Source organism: Anguilla anguilla, chromosome 8 (genome assembly GCF_013347855.1).
Source record: "Anguilla anguilla isolate fAngAng1 chromosome 8, fAngAng1.pri, whole genome shotgun sequence".
Lineage (NCBI taxonomy): Eukaryota > Metazoa > Chordata > Actinopteri > Anguilliformes > Anguillidae > Anguilla > Anguilla anguilla.
Window position 1 is genome coordinate 4735513 of NC_049208.1, and position 4675 is coordinate 4740187.

The 4675-nt window shown below is 40.0% G+C and overlaps 1 long non-coding RNA gene across 1 annotated transcript; it reads left to right on the forward strand.

Annotated features, from left to right (window-relative positions):
- Nucleotides 1-381: 381 nt before the first annotated feature.
- LOC118233221 lies at nt 382-4675 on the forward strand. Its single transcript, XR_004766490.1, has 2 exons — nt 382-614; nt 3948-4675. It is a non-coding gene; the product is annotated as an uncharacterized LOC118233221 (long non-coding RNA).

A 4675-nucleotide genomic window follows, 5' to 3' on the forward strand; every position in this document is an offset into this window, starting at 1 on the left:
TAAATGGCTTTAAGTCATCAAGGGTCCAAGGTATCAAATGAGCTTCAAACCACCATGCTGCTGCCAGATATGCAGTAGATACTACAAGCATTGTTTCTCCTGAATATTTTGCTCCATTGAGTTCAACAGGGAAATTAATCAGGAGAAACAATGCTTGTAGTATCTACTGCATATCTGGCAGCAGCACGGTGGTTTGAGGCTCATTTGATACCTTGGACCCTTGATGACTTAAAGCCATTTAGCCAATAAATGTGTTATAGTTGTCATAGATTTATAGTATCATCAAACCAGGCAGTCGTGTCAGATGATAATATTAATTGCAAGAGATTCCCATGTAAATTTCCATATTCTCACTTTACTTTAAAAAATAAGAAATAGTTCACAATTTAAGGTGGTTCATTTTTGGAGTGGATTTAGATCTAACACTGGCTGGGCATTCTGCTGCTTTCCAGGGCAAAACCACATTCAGGTGCCCTGCCCTTAATGATGGAAACACATCATGTGATGCAGAGCTGCCCTATCATGTGGTGCGCAAGTTCGCCCTGCTGACCCCTGAGGAGCAATGCTACTTTGAAGAGACTCTCGGAGATATGGCTTGCACAGGCTATAGCACTGTATGTACCCCTTCTCACAAAAGGGCCTGGGGCCTCATTTATAAAACAAACTTGCAATCAATTTTGATCTTAAGTATGACTTATGCAGAAAACCATGTACAAGTAGTTATTTATAAAACCTTACCAGGGTTTCCCCCAGAAAAGTTGTTAGACCCGGTGGCAAGTATCTTTTGACAGGGGCCGGCGGCCCGGCAGCCAAGTGTCTTTTTTGACGGGGGCCCGGCGCGGGCCAGCGACAGACTGTGGCAGGATTAAGGTAGGGCCCTATAGACAGACTGTGGCAGGACTAAGGTAGGGCCCTGTAGTTTCTGTGATAACAGAATCACGGACGGAATCGTGGAATTGAGAATTTAAAAAAAGCTATATCACAGATTCCATAGGGCCCTACATTAAGTCAGTGCTAAAAGCTGACTGGAGATTTGAAAATATGCCCACATAATGTGAATGTTATAAATAAGTCATTTATTCAACACACATTTTTTTAAACGGTAAATGGACTGCATTTATATAGTGCTTTTATCCAAAGTGCTTTACAATTGATGCCTCTCATTCGCCAGAGCAGTTAGGGGTTAGGTGTCTTACTCAAGGACACTTCGACATGCCCAGGGCGGGGTTTGAACCGGCAACCTTACAACTGCCAGACAATCGGTTTTACCTCCTGAGCTGTCGCATAACAACTATTTACAGCATAGCATATTCACAGCTTACAAAGAATCTGGCAACAATGTACAGTCTTGGAATCATGTGTTTTCAACAACAACTAAATAAATTAAATTAAAATAAATAATATCAAAGTTTTTGCACTCTACAAAAAACTTGAAAAAAGTCCTGATTGGCTACTGATACTTACAGCCTTGGAATGCTGGGCACATTTCAACGACAACAAAATAAATTAAAATAAATAATATCAAAGTTTTTGCACTCTACAAGTCCTGATTGGCTACTGAATCTTACAACAAGCCTTGGAATGCTGGGCACATTTAAATAGGAATGGGAATCGAGAACCGGTTCCAGGTTGTCCTATTCATTGGAATCGTATATTTATCGATAGTTTATCAATATCGCTTGTTGAAGCCAGCATGTTTTTACGGCAGCTGCCCATTGCAAAACAATGACGTAACGCCGTGGGCTAGGCACGCACGCAGGCAGCCTCTCTCAGGTGTTTGTTTTGGACGGCAGCTGTTACAAATTCGAACCGGGCTGCCAGCCTTGATTCTGTTGCCATAAAGATTCTAAGACAACTCTTTCTATTTCTAAGAAATTTCTCTGGATTAACGGGTTATTTTCTAGCCTGAAATGCGAACGTATTACTAAATGGCTACATGTCATGAAACGTGCAAGTAGTTGGCTGTCGAACTGGATATGAAGTAAATGCTTTTAACCAATAAATAATAATAATAATAATAATAATAATAAATGCGATTTTATCCATGGAAATAGCTATACAAAAAAGGCTAAATAAATGTTGTGGTTGCGATTGCCGTCGTAGATGTCAGAAGGAAATGTCACTGACAAAAAAAAAGGTTTGCTCTCTTTGCAGTGGTTTGGGCTGGAAACGAGCTGTAAGAGGGGGATATGCACAACACTGCCTACTCATTGGCTACTAAATCTTACAACAATGTACAGCCTTGGAATGCTGGGCACATTTCAACAACAACAAAATATCTATGTATCTGTGTTGCTGACTGTCTGGCTAGCTAGCTAAGTTAGCTAAATCACCACGTTGTCGTGCACATCAATGTCATCAAGCTAACGTTATTAATAAACGAGTGAAGTCGTTATTTCTATGGCGATTAATCAGTCATGTAATGTTACAATGTATCGAACGTTACATTCATGCTATTAGTTTAACGTTACCTACACACTACTTAACTTAAAAAGAATGTACTTACCGACGAGATGAAGTAATAACGCAGTTTGTAACAAGGTTAGTTAGCCTACTAAATAAGAAATGGTGGCTTGCTAGGTAACATCAGCTTGTGATAGCTGGAAGCGTCAAGTTTTGAACGTCACTCTACGCACAATGAGGGTAAAGAACACTGATCTCAGACCACAGACATACGTCTATGTCTCAGCCCTGCTGTTTTCCTATAGTGCGTTCACGTTTTAACCAACAGATGTCGCTGGGGAGCTTTCCAACCGAGCCGCCCCACTGTAACTGTAGTTTAAAAAACATATTAAAAATACATTTAAAAAATGTAAATAAAATAAAAATCCCTGATGCTTAGGGCCAGCGGGGGGTCAACTTAGGCCCGGCGGGCCGCCGGGCTTGCAATACACTGGCGGAAACCCTGCTTACTTTGAGTTGGAAATGATCTTATCGCTACACAAAGTCTAGACTTGACGTAAGTGATCTTCCTGCTGGTTATGTAGGGGTATTGCAGTTTGGGACACATGCGTCCAAGCCTGTGGTGAACTTTGCATTAGCTTTATTAACAATTTGATAGGAATTATCAATTAAAGGTGTGAGGAATTCATTGTTTGTCAACCCACTATGTAGTCCACCGAAGGATACGTGTTGCCTGTCTTCAATTTCCTCTACCATCGCCGTGATCTCGTCTTCCAAAAAGTTTGCTTTTCTCTTTCGGTCCATTGTTATTCCTGACTAAACCTTTATTTGTGCTAGCATTATATAAGGGGAAATCGCTGATTGTAAGGCACGTTCAGGTGCCGTCAATTTTAAGTTAATTTGAGATTTATAGATCACAGGTGTGTAAGTTACAAATGGGCTGCGTAAGCAATGTTTTTTATGCTCAGTATCTTTTATGAATCGAACGTAAGCACACCGTCGGAAATGATCTTAAGACTAAGTTCAAGTATAAATCTAAGAACATTTTTATAAATGAGGTCCCTGCATTACCCATGTTAAATGATGATGTTCTTTTATGAAACACTGCACATGTAAGCTAAATTAGCAGCATTTGTTGAGTTTCCAGCTCAGGTTTGTTCAGCTAATTGTGAAATTTACTTGCAAGGTTAAAAAAAGTTTTATCTTTACACTGATTTTACACAATTCCTTTGAAAATTGTTCACATGATTTGGACAGAGAATGGTACAGCCTGATAATTCTGAAATGGGACATCTTTTCAGTGAGCGTCCAGTCCGAGTGTGCATCTGTCAAACATCCCACTTAAGTCACCTTGTTCAAATCGTGAACAGTTTTTCAAGAGAACTAAGCAAATGAAACTAATTTTGCACATTTCCATGCAGTGGCTAATTGAACAGTAATAAGTATACTTGACAGTTTTCCAAGAAGAATTTCTATACCATTACATTATATACCTGACCTAACTTTGTATTATTTTAAATGTTAAATGTCTCCTTCTGCTCAAGTGTCCAGGCTGCAAGATATTTGTAGAAAGAGAAGACACCCGCAATTTGAGTGTGGAATGCAGGATTTGCACCAGCAGGATGGGAAGAACGTATGAGTTTTGCTGGCAGTGCTTAAAGGAGTGGAAAGGGAAGAGACCCCGTGCTAATCGATGTGACAACGATGGCTGTATTGACAAGCGCCTTGATCTCATACGGACATGCAAATATATTTTCTTTGAGAGTATAAAAGAGGTGCGGGACTGTCCCTCTGTGCGGGCCTGTCCCACTTGTGGCAAACTGATAGAACACAACGGGGAAATGTGTAAAAACATAATTTGTGACGGATGCCATGTTGAGTTCTGTTTTGTCTGCCTGAGGCTCACTGCTGATTGTGCAAAGAAAGACAGCAACTACTATGGCCGCTGCTCAGTTGGCACGGCACCAAGGCAGACATCCATACCTGTCTGGAAGCGCTAGCTGAGTTCTCTGAATCAACAATAGTGATGTTTGTGAGGGGAGAGACATTTAGAGGAACATCCTGATTGTTCAATGCATGTAACGTGACATTTTTTTAATTCTGAAAACTGCTTGTACAGGAACAGAAAATGTATCTAAAAAAATATATAGCATGTATTACCAAAAGTATCTATCTGGCAATCGGTGTAATCAAAATAAGTATATCTATAATGGAATTAATGTCACATAATTATGTGTCAGTAAATAAATAAACTTCAGTGTAAACTTGTTTC